Raw genomic sequence first — 18837 nt, forward strand, 5'->3', positions numbered from 1 at the left:
GATAGCAAGCCTGACATGGGGAGGAGGATCATGCTCCCCAGTGCTGAAAGGAATTTTCTGCCCACAGGCCCAGTTCTGTCTGACAAAGCATGTGGCTTTACAAATGGATCCTAGTCCTGAGACATTGGGGTATGTGCCCTAATTTGATTCAGTCACAAAAATATACTAATGCAAAAATATTTTGCAAAGAACTCAGTTCCTCAAGATGAACCAGGCAGCCTAGAATTTAACAATTAGCTTTTAAAATATCAGTCTTCTCAATCTTGGGATGAAATTCAACATTAACATAATAAAATTAAGAAAAAAGATGTATTAATTTCTGCAACTAACACCTCCCATGAGTGGCTGCTTAATGAGGGAAGGGGGGTTCAGCTTGGCACTAAAATAGTGGGACAAGCTTACAGCATTATCCAGAGACCTGGCTCAGGCAGAGGCACATATTTCCCTCTTCTCCAGACCACAGTAAATCCTGGGTGCCCTCAGCTAAGTAATTCCATTTCTCTGCTGTCCTTTTCTCTGGACCATTGCCCATGATTTCTTTAGCCTGGCAAATCTCTAGGACAAGGGTTGTCTATTATGACATATTTGGATGGTAGCAATTCCAGTGGGCCTGAAAGTGATCTCTACACACTAACAAGTACAAATGAATAACAACAGAACAAGAACGCTGTCCTTTCTTAAAGCATCTTAAATCCCTTTTTCTATTCCTAGACCCTTCACAGTGCTTAATGAGCATGTAAGAAAAAGCCACAAAAGGACATTGCTTTGAAAGCAAATGCTTGCTTGCAGTTTTGTATGGGTAAGTGAACCATTTTTTCATGTTCAAGTTCAGTAAGTAAAGACTTGGCTACTTCATATTTGAAAGAAAATCTTTCTGAACATGCACAAAGCCTGTCAGCCTGAAAAATTGTAACAAACTGGACGAAGGAAAACAAAAAGCCCACAGACAATTGTTGAAGGAGACTAGTAGAGGACATATGCAAAAGGCTTCAACAGATGTGTTGGGATCAAGGACTGAGGAATTCAGATAACTTCAGACGGGTTTAAGAATCTGCATGGCAAAAAGACAGCCAAATAATATTCTCATAAAACACTGTAAGGTTTATAAAGCTGTGCTAACTGACATAATGCTATTCCTTTCTTTTTAGTCTGTGATATCAATTCAGTTTCTCTGGCACTTCTGTTCTCTATCTCTAATAGACCAACTGAGATTAAAGCAGACCTGAGTGTTTTGCCCTTTGTGCTGATATGCTGCTGCAGTGCTCATGAAAAGCTGATATCAACACCATCATACAGGAGGGAGAAAACCACAGTCAAAATGAACAGTGCCTGTATCACCTGCTGATTTAAATCTAAAATCCCAAGGAAGCAGAAACCCAGCACACTAAAGAAAGAAGATTGATGGTTATGCGACATGGGACACGCTTCACTAGATCTGATGCTCATCTGGAGGCTCTCTCTCTCTCTGTGTAAATCAAACCTGATGACAGCTCTTGATTCCTTTTTATTAAGACATAAACAATGCAAAGAAAAAAACAAGTTCTCTAGCTCATATGGAGGTAAATAGAAATGAATGTTAACAGAGGAAAGTAAATGTTTCTCTTGCTTGGTTTCAACTAACACTGATTCCTCCCCAAAAAATATGGAATTTGCATCAATTCCATACTCATAAGTGCGATGGTGAATTTCAAGAGGATAATGTAATGTAGTGCTTCTTATTAGCCAAGATTAAGCATAGTACAGAATCCTCCAATTCTACACTCTATTAATTATAGACAGTCCATAGTCTGCCTATATACATGGCATGTGCAATTCCTCCTGAAGCCAGATGGAGGATGTCGCTCTATTAGGATCGGCTGGGAAGAGACGACACAGACTCTCTAGGAGTTACTCAGGAGAATTTCTCGTAGTTTATTATTTCAGCTCTGTTTTATAGACTGATACATGGAAAATACAGAAAGGAAACTCTTATTGGTTAGTAAACTACTACATTACTATCATTGGTCCGTGGCACACTACCCCCTGGCCTTCTCCTGCAAAGAAAACAAGGGACAGACAAACAGCACCTGACAAGGCTGTTTTCTGTCTGTGAGGATTGTTTTAAATCCCCCTTAAAACTTCCCAGGCCACTTTCTCAGACTAGACTGAGAAAGCTATGTGGCCTGCAATTCCACAGGCACTCTGCTGCCTGCTCCAGAGCTAGCATCCACAGGAGGAAAGTACCTATAGACCAATCCTTATCCTTTAAGCAGAAGTTTTTTTGGTGTCATTCTGACTTTTACATCTCACTGCAAAAATTCAAAAGTCAGGAGCTCAGAAAATAGTTTGGACTTTTTTCATTATCTTATTCTGTCTCTATCTCTACGCATGCTCATGCTTGGTGGGAATTATAGAGCTAGCTGCTCTTTGCTCCTTTGAATATTTCCCCAGAGCTGACAGCCAAAAGCTTCATTTTGAACATCTGGAAAACTAAAAGCAAAAAGCAGGAGCAGCAGCAGCACCAAATTCTGTGTTTCAGCAATGAATGCTTTCTTTTTCTTAGCAGCATTTTGTGCTATGCAGCTGAGAGTACATGATAATCATGTGAGTGTGTTGACATGCCCTCTGTGGAAGTTCCCAGAAGTACCATCTACCGCAAGTTATACTTGAAGCAGAAAGTATCTCTAAGCTTTGTGCCTACCTACCTAATCAAACTAGAAATACCAAATCGTTGAGAAGAAAGCTTTTGTCAATGTTCTATTTCTTCTAATTAGCTATCATTATTATAACTACCAGCCACAATTCAGAAGAAAAATATTAAAAGTTAGAGCAATATCCTAGGGACCTTATAATCCAAATTGGAGAAGGCACATCAGCAGATGGTAGGCACACAAAGACGTGGAAAATGGGAAAAGACTGTGAAGCCTCGTGCATGACAGTATGAGTTCCTTACAATGTGTTTGGCATTTAAAGGAGTTTGTTTCAAATATGGCACCTAGCATGTCTTCCTGCGCTTGTGGTTTCAGGCCAAGCACTGGAAAGGTTTATGAAATAATCATGCATTTTAAAGCAAACAAATCCACCCAAGGTGTTCAAAGATGATCCGGGGACTGCCACACCACCCCTCCCTGGGAGGGTTCCTAAGGGTGACAACCATGTCTAGGGGCTTAGAGCAAAAGCCAGCACTACTCAGTATTCCAGTTTTGCTTTGAATGGCACAAAAGGGCAGCCCTTGAGCCTCCTCAGACTGACAAAGTCTAGTCAGTCACACATCCCACATGAGCCAGGGTTTGACTCCTTCAGGCACACACACACACACACACGAAGAATGGAGCCAGGCATGAACATTCCTGTTCACTTTCCAGGATGGGCAGGCAAGAGCCAGCTCAGACCTGCAAATTCTGCCAAAGAGGTAGTAGATCAATGCTTGGGCACAGCATTGCACAAATGGAGCTCTACAACTTCCAGAGCAGAGCTGGCTTCATTTTGGTTGGCTCACAGAGTGGACAGGGAAGCTTACAGCTGTTGTGCCCATCTGTTTAGACATGCCTTAAGAGCCCAACAGAAGCTTTGGCCATCAACACCAGCTGAAAAGTGTGTCCTAAACTTAGGGCATTAAAACAATTTGGCAGAACAAATACAACTATTAGGCATCAACACAGATTCTGCACCAAAACTGAGGAAGCACCTCCAGTTTATGACATGTTAAATTATTGGCTAACTTGTCAAATTAGTTTTGAAGTCCAAGGGGAACAAATTCTGACAAGAAAAACAAACAAAGAGAAAAACAGTCTGCCAGAATTAAAGAAACCTTCAGTACCAAGCATTTAATAGTAATGGGAAAGCAGTGTTACTATGACTACTGACAGCCAAGTAATAATACGTCACCCTCAAAACAGCAGCAAACATCACCTATGTTTCTACCTAGACTATTCAGGAATAAGAGGAAAACACTAGAACAACCACAGGTTCTTCTGCTTCCTTTGCTCTAAGACATGATCTAAAACAGGAGAACAAAGAACAATCTTTGTCAAAAATATTCTTCTACATGAAGGGCTCATTAAAATCAAGTGTCTACCCATGCCTTGATTTTTCCAATTTTTTTTTTTTTTTTTTTTTGTCTCTCTCCCAATGTATAACCCGAGCAAGTAACCAGAATATCTTTAATAGAAGTGATTTTATGGCTTCCCCCTCTGTCCTGCTACTGAGCTGCTCTTGGGGAAAGTCTGTAAGGAGCAAGGAGAACTGAATTTTGTGCTGTATGGGAGCTTGTGTCATGGAATGCTGAACATTTTGAGGAGAAGCCAGGCTACCTGCTGCCCAGTGGATGCTGAACAGCACAGCTCTAGACACCCACACACACAGCCAGCCAAGACACAGGCCTTAGCAGAGACTTGGCAAATTTTGTGACAGCTGAGTGACAGCTGAAGTAAAACCAGATTGCCTAATAATAGCACAGACAACCGTATAGACGACTGGACATGTAAATATTATTCGTGTGCATGCTACAGTAAGTCAGCAGAGCTAATTTGAAGGGAAAAAATATGCTGAGGTGACTTCATTCTCAAACCTAAACTGCAATATTTCAGGATTCTGCATTTCTTCCCTCTAGCTTCAGCATTCCTCTTTCATTATCCCTGCTTAGAAAATGAAGGCTGCTTCCTTATCTCAAGGGATAGTCAAGAAAATCCACAGTAAATGGAATTATCTATACCTACAAGTGTAATCCACACCCTCTACATTTTGTCATCACGTAGATGTTGCAAGTACAGTAGGATTAAATCTATTAAATCAGTATTTCAATAGTTTGAACAAGAAATCAATAGGGAAAAGAAAATAACAGAAGAAAACAAATCTCTCTGAACCTCTAAGAATGTTATATGGATCATGTAGCAGTTATGTTAACTAAAATTCCTCCCACATTCCTTTGACCTTGTCTTAACTTCCACAAAGCTTTCAATGTTGAATGTCCAGCTTTGAACCTTCCTCACTCCTTGGGAAAGATATAAGATTGAGTAAGTTTTGAGACAGTTTGTCTATTTATCACTACTTCCTCTTTATTTCCAAAGTGAATTTTACACAGTTTAAGCTTACCCAGTGATCAGCAGACATAAGAATTGTGTGGCTCAAGCACCTTGAGGAAGGCCCAGCTCCATGACGAGGGTGACAGCCATGTGCCACATGAGGTGCTGGGTCAATGGCCACCTCATGGCTGGATTATTCCCACTCCACAGCATCACAGCAGACAAACACTTCTAGAGCCTAGTCTGTCTCCCTCCAGTGATTGCAGAGAGACCCCCACCATGAGAGGGCTCCTAAGCTAATCACATTAATTCAGTGAATACTCAAAGCTTGGTAGGCAATATGAGTATAGGCCCAGTCCTGCTTTTAGAATTACATATTTCTGAGCAAAATATACTGGTCTCAGGCACTCTTCCATGTGGCTATTTACAAAACATGAACTACCTCTATATTTAGTATTTGAGGAAGAACATGAGTTCCAAAAAGCTTGGAGCCGAAATAGTGGGGCTTTTTTCCCAGAGAAATCATTTATTTCTGAGTCATAAAGAGGAAAGTGAGAAGCATGGGGAATTGAAGCAAAGGTAGTCAGGCTCAATCTTCTGTCTTGGAGTTCAGCTAAAATCTGGACTCCCCAGTGGCAGGAAACTTGCATAGCCTTGCACAACTACCACTTAAATTAATCGCTACAGAATGTGTAGAAATGAAATAACTCAGGATAATTGTGCCTAAATGGAAACATGAAGTAAAAAGGCACAGGTCTCAGTCCTATTGAGGATCTGCAAGTAGAACTTTCAGAGAGTACAATGGTGATTCAGCAAATTGATATATTGTTAGAAACATACATGGGAGAGAATACAGCAACTGAGAAACCTAAAGCAAAATAAGCATAGCAGTTTTGTTTATGCGACACTACTTGCACTTATTAAGTTCATTTTTCTATCCAAAAATAAGTCAATATCTTCAACTTTTTGTTTTACTGGGTCTGTGTTTTATCTATTAATAGGTAATTTTGACAATACTGTTATAAATGGGATGGCAAAATGAGGTTAAGTAAAAAACAATTTATTATAAAGCAATTTCAATAAAACAAACAACAAAAGGAAAAACCACAATAAAATATATCAGCGCAGCGCTGGGTGGACAGGGGTCTATACTCAAAGGTACAGATTTTTCTAAATCCACGCTGTATGTGTTGCAGTCCAGGGTTCTTATAGGGGTTTTGTGCCCTGAGGCCAAAACTCCGAGCAGTCACTGTTCAACAAAGAGTCTTGATGGTTGGTTGAACGGATTTCTTGGAACCGGCGAACTGAATCAATAGACAGTTGGGCAGAGTTTCTTTGCATGTAGAAAGGTTCTGAGTGTCTCTTGATTTCATCTTGGGTTGGGCTATCAGGACGGAGTGGTTGGGTCTGGGTTGGAGCCGATGAATATCTCGGCTGGGCTTCTCTCTTTGTCCAGTTTGATTGCTTCTCCAGCTGTAGCTTGCAAGGCAGGGTGTTCAGGTCCGGTGATGAGTATCTCGTCCAGGCTCGTTTCTTTGTCCAGCCTGATGGCCTGTGTCCTGCTTATTCTTTTAGGTTGATGGGCGCCGGCTAGAGTCGTTATCTCTTGAATGGGTATTTGCTGCTGGGTCTGGGGAGGAATCCTTGGGCCACACTATACTTTATATTTTCTTATATCATTATAAATACAGATATATTTATTTAGGCTTTCACGAATTTTTATTCATAGATACATTTATCACAATACCCTTGAGTTTACCATCAGAAATAGAATTATTTTTTCTATATGTGCCCTTAATGATTTGAATCTTTCCTGTAGAAAAATTTCCATTAAACTCAGAGAAGTTCTATGAATTAAAGCATTTCAGATACAGAACCAAAACTTATTATAACATCTCTATGAAATAATTCGAAGTCTTATAAAGTCATACAAAAAGTCAGGCAGAGTTTGAAAAAAAAAATCACACTCTTTAGAATTAAAGAACAAATATTTTGTGAAGCTAATGTCCACTACCATTTCAAATCAGGCAGTGGATTGTGTGCAAATACCAGTTAAATTGTTAAAAATTGTATACTAACAACAGAGCTGATGGCTAGTATGTCTTTACAAGCATTCTTGTTTCACAATTTATTTTTACTTAAAAAATGCAGATTTAATAAAATTAAAGTTTTTTTTGTGAAAAGGGGAAGATAGGAGAAGTAGAAGTAGTGACAACAGGAGGACAACAAAATCAGAATTTTTCAAATAATTTCCTTATCATTCATCAAAACAATTTTCTAGCATTTCAATGCATTTGCAATTATTTTGTTTAGAAATGTCATTAATTCAAGCAAATGCATAAATAAAAAAATAAATAGCCGCAAAATAAAACTGAAGCATTTTGAAAAAATTTTAAAAATCAAAGCTGTTGTGATGTAATATTAATTTCTCGGTGATCCATGACAGTAGATGTTTTAGCAAAGTGCAACATTCTATATGAGGTCCCAGAGGAAATTCATGCTATGTTTCAAAGGTATGTGAAACAAGTGAGTTTTCACTCCCTTAAATTTGTAGTGCTGTGTATTCAAACTGTAATATTTCTCTCCCTAGTTAAAAACTGTAAGTTGCCTGCTTGGCAATTTTAAGAATTTGTGTCATCTAGAGACTTTTAAACCCCAATTTCTGAAATGTTAATTTTTTTAATAAAAATAAATTTTTTGTAGCCCCTATTTTTCCATCCAAAGCAAGTTACATGAAAGCCTGCTGAGCTGGGAAATTCTGGACTTCAAGGGTCAGATGTTTTATGCACTTGGGCTAACATGTACACTAAAAATACATTTAAATAAAATATATAAATTAAGCTGCCACACAATTTTACTCTCTTGAACAATTGATGAACACCTTGAACATGATATTTTCTGAAATTCACCAATTAAAAACAATCTCAAGCATCAGTTTAGAATAGTAGACAATTCTTTAGTTAAACTTTCTGGCTAATTATCACCTGCATAAACACTCATTCTGTTCACTGACATCAAACCTTAGCTATGATCTCTTCTTTTTTCCATTTAGGAACCAGTCAACTCCTACTCATAAATGTTTCTTTCTGACACAAAAAGATGAATAAAGTATTACATATATCATCAAACTCATAAGTAGATAATATTTTATTAAATCTGTTTTCACTCCAGAATTTTTACATAACTTTTTAGACATATGATGCTCACAATAAATTTTGAATACTTCTATTTGCTGAATCTCAGTTCTTTGATAACACATTGTTTCAAGTAGGAAACGTAGACTTTCCATATAAAATCTCCCACCGAACAAATTAAACGCTTCCATAGGGGATCCAGGTTATTAGAGTTTTTCCACTGACATGGAAATCTGTGACTCTTTTTACATTGAAAGCTTATAAATCAAGGATTTGTCAGTTTGTGAAAAATTCAGTAATGGTTTAAAAAAACAAAACATTTTGTCTTATGCTGTACCAATAATGAAGACTACAAGAACAGTATCAAATTCCTCATCATATTTATATAATCTGGTTCATTAGACATGAAAATATTATTCTATCATTTGCCTTTATTACTTTTTTCACTTGATTTGACTGAATAAAAGCACTTCAAGTACATCTGTGATTCAAAAGAATACTAAAACAGAAATAAAATACTTTGCCTTTGTGAACTTGCCTTTGTGAACATCCTTACTTTTTGTTGTAGTTGGCTTGCTGTATCATAAATGCTAAACTGGATGCGAATCCCAGTGTTTTGCTGCCAGGGTAGTGTCTGCTCAGTTAAAAAAAGACAACAATTAAATTTGGACAGTTTCCATTCAACTGGAAGAACATTATGATAATAGATTTTCCTGAAACCATCAGAAACCAGCCTAGACATGTTTTCCTGTAAGGCTCAGGAATGAAGTATGCTGACTTTCTTTTCTAGACAATGTGCTACCAGTTTTACCCATTTCCACAGAGGGGAGCAGCCCAGCACATCTGAACCTCAGCTAGCCAGGTACTTATTTACTATTTGCTGCCAAGGAAATCCCCCCTTCTTCCATAGGTCTCCACCTACAGCAAAGAAAGGAATATATTTCTTTGAGATGGTGCTGAAGATGCCTCTTGGCAATAGCAGCAGTTAGATGTCTGTTATACACAATGAGCCTCTAAAATCACAAAACATCCTATAATTTGGAATGACTGGTGGCATTAGCTTTCAAGTGACTTGAGCATGAAGCATGGGTAAGGCTGGAATGAGATTTGTGTGAGGGAAGGGAATGCCAGGACTGCTTCCCTTGCTGTTTCTAGACTTAACCACCACACTACCTCAGTCACCTATGTAAGCACCAACATATCCCACCCTGACACCACACTCCTTTACCCCACCACTACCAAAATCAACCCATTACTTTATAGTTCAGCAGTCTGAGAAGAATCAACTCACCTTTTTTCCACCCCTGAATGTCTACTCACCCTTCTTGTTTAATTTTACAGTGTTATTTTTTTTTTCCTCACATCTGTGGTAAAACCCACAGAAGGAAAACACAGTCTTAGATATAAAATACTGAAGACTTTCAATCATAAGATTTCATTCTTACATAAGTATAGGGGTTAATACAAACAATTTTATGAAGATTAACCCCCTAATTGATGCCAGATCTGTGTTGTTCTTAGTATTACATATGTTCCAGTTATGTTGTTTAAAGCTCTCATACACAGCTTTAATATTTGCATTAGACTTCCTGAAAGTGTTCTTTATTTATGACTTATCAGCTTCCAGGCTCCTTCCTCTTTTATTAGAATTTAGCACTGTGTTGATGCTTACAGGTTCTTCTGTAAATTTACCAGTGGCTTTTAAAGTTATAGCTGAAAAGCTTCCTTATCAACTGGAATATAAAACACTTAAGTATGCAATCATGTGTTGCAATAAACCACATTATTGAAATATTTCAGGGGGTTACTGATGTTTAATGAGATACTCTCAAGAACAGTAGAAATACAGGGTTGGTGACATTGCTAGTAGACTTTGCTTTAAATTTTTGTTTAAAAGTGTACAGATTTATTTAAAGGGACATCTGATTCATTATCCTTTTCTGTACCCCAGACAGTCAGTTCTGAGTGTTTTGGGAATGTGTGGGGATACGTAATAAAGAAAACAATGAGAGTATGCATAGAGCACTTTAAGCTTGAAGTTGCTGGTGGTTTTAACTTAAAAGAGCTCTGGGTCATACCCAGAGAGAGCACTGTTCTTGCTTTTTTTCTTCCCTGCGTTTACTGGGACCACAGTGAGCATGCTTGAGAGGCATGGGGAAGAGTGTGAAAGGGGAGAAATGCACACACATCAAAAGAAAAGTGTAAGTGCTCTTAAGAGTATACACTGGGATAAATTCAGAATTCAAAATATACAGATAACCAGCCGATAAACTTCTCCCATGTGGTTCAGGAAAGAGACTCCCAGACTGAGATCTGGAAAAATCAAAAGTTCATCTGCCATCAGAATCAGCACTAAATTTGTGGGCTAGACAACAAACAAAATAATACACATATGAGCCACAACTGTCTGTGCACCAAAGGATGAGGACGACTGTCGCTATCTAAAGCTAGCTCTATATGCCTGCTCTGTACAGATAGTTGAACCTGGTTCTTAGGAGTTTCCACTCTAAGAAAAGGTTGAGAAACATTCAAGAAGCTTTCCTCTGAGAATATGTGATTGTACAAATTCTGGAAAGCAGACAGACATTCAGCACCCATCTCAAGACATGATCACAAAATTTGCCTCAGAATTTAGCAGTTCCTTTTATTTTTGATTGATATCTGCTTGCTTTGAATAGAAAGTTCTATGTGAAGACTTCAAATTACTTTTCATGCATTCATTTAATGACTATCACACACAAAAATAAATCCCAAACACTTTTTAAAATTATCTCCCTTACTGACTCTAAATTTAGTCTGTCCTGCAAGAAAAAAATGTCTGTTGTTTTAGCTTGAGAATTTACTAATATGTTTTGACACATGTTGATGTGTTTCAAATCCAGATGTCTGTATCCCCTCTCCTGCTGCATTTTCCACTGTCAGAATGTGCTTTCTAATTTTGCTATTGCTCCTTAAACCAATAAGAAAGTGATTTTTGAAAACTTTCCAAGCACATGGACAGGTTAATTGTTCATCTAAAATGTACATATCCCCCCACATAAATAAGGAGAAGAGGAAAAAAAGAGAAGAATAGCAAGAATATTTCTTTTAGGAAATCCATCAGAAATATTTCTCCAGAGCACTTAAGGGCACTAAGGTAAAGATTTCTATGCAAATATTGTATGCCAGTGCCTTGACCCACCCAGCTGAGTATGCTGCAATTAACCAAGCCAGTCATAAAAAATGAGTGTTCCAGTAATGATGTTCTTAGCAGCTTTTGGGCAATTCTAAGAAACTTAGCCCCTTGCAAATGTTAATAATAGCAGAGACAGCAATGGATTAATATTTTATTTATATTTGAAATAAATTATAGCCTATGCTTTCTCAGACATATCTTCCAAGACTAAGTTAAACATTAGAAAAATAATATTCAATTATTCACTGTTCAAATTCCAACAGATAGATTCAGGACAAATAACCTGTGGAGACCTATTTGGCTTAAATTTACATAAAACGCTCAGTGAAATGGCTAAAAGCACAAGAGCTGCACTTAATGGAGTAGCTACATAAAAATTGCCATCCAGAATGTTATACCTTTTGTTTGAAAATTCAGTCATTTAACAGGAAACTTCTGCCCTTCCCAATAAGGTCATGGTATTTCACTGTGTGCCCCATTAGGTCATTAAGGCTGTTACCTACCACCTATCATCTATGTGGTTTTACATCAGGTTAAAACCATGCCCTTCCTGAGAGTGCAAAATAGCAAGGAAAAGTGAAGGCCAAGAGACAGCAAGCAATACAGCTTGTATTCCAGTTCCAGTACAGCATCTAGTAGGCAAGGGCTCTGTGGATTCTATGGCCCCAGTGTAACTGGTGTGTAATGGCCACAGTTGGTTGCCATGAAGCTGGTTTGCCATTTTGGACCACCTCACAGTTGGATCAATTCAACACCTTAAATTCTCTTATTGAGCTCTGCCATGTCATTCTCTTGGGGAAACCCCCAAGTGCTGTGGCAGCATCTGCCTAGGAAGTGGCTCCCTGGCAGTGCCTCCCCACCCTGGGAGCCACAGAGCAAGTGTTGCTACATGTCACACAGTTGCTGTGGAAATACCTGGGAACAGTTTTCCTCCAACCTTCTGTGTCTTTTGAACCCCTCTTCATTTGTGTTTGATCTAAAAAAGACATGTTAGAATTAGGAAAGATGTAGGTACAATCATTTAATAAACACCATTCTGGTTGAAAGCAAATTGGAATGGACACTTGCAAGTATTGTTTATGATCAACAACGTACACGAGGGACAGGAACAGTATTAAATCAAATTGCAGCCACATGCAGCAGGTGTCAGATGTGCCTTCAGTAGCTGCTACTGTGAAAACAAGACAGAGCTCATCTGTTGAAGGTTGTGCAAAGGTGATGCAGAGTTTTTCTTCAGGCCTTGTCATCTCATATGAAGTTCTTATCAAGTATGTATGAACTTTTTTAGCCTCTGTGAAATGAGCAACCTCTGACAAGCTCCTGAGGGACAGTTCTCTGTTTCGTCACAAGTTCTAACACAAGCAGCCCATGTGTTGGTGCTGTGACAGGCACCTAGAAGAATTAACTACCGTGATCTGCTGCATGATCTCACCAAGGAGAGGCAGAAAGCAATCATGAGCTTGGAGTTAAGGACGTTTAGCAGCTGATCACAATTCCGCATTACACAGAAGAGCACCAAAGTGACAGGCTGTGCTGGAGCAACTGTCTGCCACAGCATGTGAAAGACCAGAAAAAGATAGAAAATTCTGATGCTACCAGTGACAGAGGATGACTGTGCAATGTAAATCTGAGATGATTTGATTAAGCCCTTCCCAAGACACAGCCCAGATGTAAACAATCTGCTTATCTATTTCTCAGTGTCTTAGAGCACATTTTTGCATGCAACACTTGTGCTTAGTGCCTGACTTCATTTACTCATTCAGAGTCATGCCAAAAATATTGGTTTTGTTTCTCACCAGGGACCACTGTAAATTCTGACACACATTTATGTTGCCTTTAAATCCTATTAGAGCTCTACTTATTCCCTACAACACAATTAACAATGGAGTGATGAACAAGGGTGACAAAAACAACCATTCTCAGTCTCCTGAATATTTTGATTCCTTTTCATCTAAATAATTAATAAAGCAAAATCCAGACACTTACAAGCCATGGGGTGTATTCAGAGTAACTGATCAACTTTCATAGAATATTCATCTTCATCAGAATATTTATAATATCAGTAAGTCTTGGTCTTATATTACCCACTTCTTTACTGCACTCATTTAATAATTATTAATGTTTGATACGTTAATATCAGCCTGAACATTAGATTAATTCTTGAAGTTTATCTTGAATAACATTTCTTTCTTAGTATGCAGATCTAGGAACTGATAACACTAGTCTCCCCCAGAACTGCAAATGTGCTTGGAATACATGCAGTCAGAAGCATCTTCAGTATATCACAGCAGTTATAGCCAAGGCTAATCCCATTCCCCATCTCAAAACTGAGTGAACTGAGTCCCATTACTTTTAGCATTTCTGTGACATTATAAAAGAATATTTGACTCAAATTTGTATACCAAACATGACCTGTGCTTGAATTTAATCCCTTGCATGCTTCATACAATAGGAGCACCTTTCTCAGTTGTTCTGAAACTGCTGGAGCCAAGGAAAGGGAAAAAGCTTTGTGTCTTGGGAACACTATCTCTATGGAGCCCATTATTCAGATTCTAGAAGATACATAAGGTCACACTTCTCAGAACACTGGTTTGACATTATTATGTACATAACAGCTACATAAAAATTATGTATGTTCCTTCTGCTTTATATCTGGTGCAGGATTTTTACCCCTTGGTAATGCAGCTAGACCACTTACCAAAAGCTACACGTTGCATCACACTATTCACTGCCCTTTTTCAATATATGTGCATGTCTTGATATGCTTGTCACACATAGATCCATATTTTCTGTCAGAGTTAAAGACAGGCAAAGGGTCTCAAGTATCCAAAAGTTTGTCTGGTTTTGTTGGTTGTTTTCCCAGAGATGACATTTGAGACACTTCAAATCCATAGCAGCAGCTAGCTTCCATAGAAATTATAGGAAAACCGAGATTTGTCAAAATGACATGTCACTTGAGCCCTTCAGAAATGTGATATCCTAGTCATCAGAGCAATCCTAACCATTCAGAGCAATCAGAAATTTTCAGGAGATAGGTGCTTAAAAACCTTTCAATAACTGTGACAGCAGTGCCTCTGTAGTTGTGATGGCCAAAGGCTATGAACAAAGCAGGGGGGCTGTGCAGGTAATACCTTCTATTGTTCCAAAACAGAAGGAGGTCGTTCAAGCAGTTTCCTTCTACCTTTCAGACAGGATGACCATGATCTAGGAAAATTGCCTTATCTAAGCACATTAAGTCCTTACTTCAGTAACAAGGTGGAACAGCAACTTCAGGGCAACTTGAGAGTTTCCCTCACCCATTCAACCAGCACTGCATGCCTCCAGCAGATTAGATCTTACATCTCATCTGATGCACAGTATTATGCAACATGTAATTAGCTAAATAAGAATGACATGGAGCTTAAATGAAATTTTAATGACAGCATATTTCCATTTTTGTGTTGCCATCTCTGCATGTTCAAATAAAAGTGATAGTTATAAAAATTTACCAAGCTTTAAGTGATATGAAGGTGCTAAAAAGATACTTTGGTGACTTTAAGCTTGAAACAGTGAAAATAGGTGCTTATGTCAACTCTTTAAAACAAATTCTGCCAAGAATAGTATACTCTCTGAGGACACAGAATAGCGTATGCACCTTAAGACCTTCCTCAAATAAATAAGATTATAAAAAAAAAAAAAAAAAAAAAAGAAGAAGAAAAAGTAAGTGATGTTACTTCAGAGGAAATGATTGCGTGAAAAAAACCCAAAGTATTTTCCAGTGGCTCAAAGTAGGTAGCAACTGCTTTCCCATCATTATTATATACAGGAACACCTGGTATTGAATTAAAGCAACAAAAGATCAGATATATTAAACTTTCTATAATTGCTTTGAAACCTTATTTTCTCGCACCTGAAAGTAGCAGTTTTGTGCTCACTGTTTTAATTTCTAAATGTGATTTATAAACATTTCATATTATTCGAATCTGTCCCTGCAGTGTTGCAACAATGGCAAGCACGCACAGAAATCTTAATGAAGCACTCACTACAAACTGTAAACACAGAGGATGCCAAGGTGCCATGTACAGTACTGATAGAGGTTAATACCTTCCACAGACATTAGGTTTGGATTTGGGGATGTTTGCACAGTAGTCAATTCAGATAAAATTCAATTGTATACTAGCAGCTCGTGAGAACCTCATGCATCATTGAATCTCTCAGTTACACCTGGGTCTTAATGGGATAAAATTCGTCTCTGGGTACAACATCCTTATGTGTTTCTCCCACTACAGTGTCTTACTTGGGGACATAGGATGGTGTATATTCCCATACATACTCACTGCAGAGGCAATTATCAACTCTCTTAAGACATATTAAGAAAGGGTACACTTGAAGGTCTGAAGCAGAAGAAAGCTGAGGGCACATCTGTACTTCAGAGACACCCAATGACTTCTGTGTTAGTGAGGCTGTGGCTGGGGCTGTTGTGGCAACAAAGCCCATCAGGGACAGACACACCAAGACACACACAGAGTTGTACGAGCTACACTAGAACCAGGTAAACCCGGCAACATTTTAACTATGAAATAAAATTAGAACTTTTTGGAAGAAAGTTCATATGCTATATACTTTACAAGAAAAAAAAAAAAAAAGTAGAATCAGTGAGATGTTTTCAGGTCATTTTTCAGGTCACAGTGATGAAAAATGCAAAAAGTACTGAGATGAGGACCTTCTAGCGGCAGTGTCAAATTCCCATGCAGTAGCACCTTTTATTATTGCCAAAGCACCTAGATGTTACGACTGCACTGTGACAGTTAATATGATACCTAATTATATTCCTTTCTTTGTGTCATCCGGCATACCAGCTCACTGTATATTCCCATAAGATAAATGGCATATGTTCCTCTCTTAACAAATGCTAAACTAGTCACATTTTTACAGTCTTTACTCAGAATTGTACCACCAGGTGGGATTACAAAAATTACATTCACTAATCTGAAAAACAGCACTCAAAATAAGAACACCTGCACCTTTAGTTTTCATTTTCTTTTTCTTAATAATATTTTTTAAATAATAGCTGTCCATTTTTCAGGCTATTTGCACAGCTTCTGCCTGCAAAATTGTCAATTGTTCCAAGGACAGATTATAGCTTGTCAAAAAGCCTGAAACTGAGCTAGTGACAGCCTGAAACCTATTCCAGATTCCAGAAAACACATTGCAACACCTCTACATTTTTCTTTGGCAGCTGGTTAAAAATTCTTAGCTGCAGTGCAGGTATGAAAATGATAGAGATTGAATTAGAAAGATGTTTAGAGGAAGCATTCATTTCACAAGACTGGATGCCTGACTGAGGAAGAAGGTTTTTGTTTTATCCTTAGCAAAGTATTGGTTTCATATGCAGACAGGCAAGTTTTATATTCACATATTCTCTTCATTCCGCTCCTCTCCTTTCCCTCTGGCACCTGTAGGTAGAAATCATGCCTCTTTGATAGTTAAAGTAAATGGCTAAAAAGGTTGAATGGGTTTCTGTAAGCCAACTGCATACTGAAACCAGCTGGGCTCTCACAAAAGATAAAATCAGATCAATGCTGAAAATGGCAATAATGTGCACAGAGGATAAAATTTAGTAAGGAATTAACTGTATATACTACTTGACCGAGAATCTCCTCCAAAATGACATAATGTGCACAAAAGAACTTAAGAAATAAGTGCTTAGGATACTTTCCAAGGATACTTCCAGGAGATTGCAGCCTGAATTTGAGCACCTTTTATTCTTGCCCTGCACCCTACCCTCTGTCTTGCCATCTAAACACCCAGGGCCCAGTTTAACACAAATGCATGTCTTGCACAGCCTTTAACACACAGAGCAAACTGGCTCCTGCCCTGAGCTGAGACACTTCCGTGTGCACCTTGTTGCTCAGACTTGACTAAAAATGGTAGAAAGCCATGACTTCATGGACCCTGCATATTAACTAATGCCATTGATGTTCCACACTTCCCAAATCTGCAGTCTATCGCAGTATGGCTATATTGTTTTCTCCTTCTACAAACTCCTATTTATAGCACAGTCACCTGCTTCATTTGAGTGCAGTACAAGTCCTTGGCTTAGCATCTTGAAAATACTGTCCTTTCATGATGAGCTATACATTTATACAGCTCTACGTGCTATGTCCTTTATCCCTCTGGCCTCAGACAATCAGTCACAGTACCAAAATTTGAAACAAGTTTACAGGGTGGCCTTTAAAACTTTATGACTGCTCACTTCATTTGCAGCAGTTTCCAATAGGCACAGGCCATCCTTCCCAAAGCTAACAGGTGGCACAGGTTTCTCCTGTTCTCCTGATCACAAGGCAAGAGGTGAACCTATTACAGCAGACTAAAGGGTGGAGAGGATTGAATTTTTTAGATAGGTGTATAGAAGGGCAAGTTAATTTTAGCAGCTGGCAAAAAGCCTGCTGCAGTTTTAGCCATGATGAATTCTCAGATTATTATAGGACCAGATGGGCTTTGTCCTGTAAGTAATTGTATATTCTCTGGAGTGGACAGGGAGCCATTGAACCATCTGTTTTGTTGTTGCTCCAAAGAGTGTCTTATTGCTGTCTGTGTCTGCTGTTTCCCCACTTGACTCCCCTAGGCCTACTTTACATCAACTTGCTCAAACACAAGATGCCCTCTTGTTTTAAGCAAGAAAGAGAATTGTACTTGCCATCCTAGCCTGCTATGCTATGCCAAATAGTTTTTCTATCTTCACAGTTTGCAGCTTTTACTTGCTTGTTTGTTTTAGGTTCTGCAAATGTATTGGAATGGACATCAGATTTACAGGTCTTTTAGCATTCTGGTGGTATCCCTCAATGCTGCCCAGAGCTAAATGTGCAAGTAATAGTGCCTTGCTCTCACAAGGCATTTTTCAACAGAAGAATACAAAGCTTTTCACACAGAGGCAAGTATGACTACTCTTATCCCACAACTGATGAAATTCAGGGACACAAGAAAGCTGTCAAGAATCATAGCCTAAAAGCAGGAAATTCAGAGATACTCAGAATAGGATCAATGAGACAGAAGGGATAAGGTATACACAAATCTATATAGGGATTCCCTATAATTCAATGCATGAATGAAATACAGGAAATTACCATGACCTAAAATTTCTTGCATGTGACCAAAATTGGGAGTTGAACAAGACAGTCAGTGGTATAGTTCATATGACTGATCTATAAAGAGTTTTTATTAATATAAAAAGATATATGTTTGCCTGAAAGGACAAACTTCAAAACAAAGCACAAGACTGTTAACAATATACTTGAGAGAGTGACTTGCTGAACTCTCTGGGTTGTGTTCAAATGCCCAAGTCTATCACCAAAGCCTTTTAATACTGAATCAGTACAAAGTTAGCCAATGGCATCTCTTTCAGTGTCATGTGAATATTATCTTCCACAGGGTCCTCTCATATCCTTTATGAATTTCCTTAAATATATGTAAATAATTGCAAGTAGGACCTAATCCAGAAGAAAAACTATAACCATGACTTTATAAATGACCTGGTATCATCCTC

The sequence above is a fragment of the Poecile atricapillus genome, chromosome 3 (genome assembly GCF_030490865.1).
Source record: "Poecile atricapillus isolate bPoeAtr1 chromosome 3, bPoeAtr1.hap1, whole genome shotgun sequence".
In the NCBI taxonomy this organism is placed as follows: Eukaryota; Metazoa; Chordata; class Aves; order Passeriformes; family Paridae; genus Poecile; species Poecile atricapillus.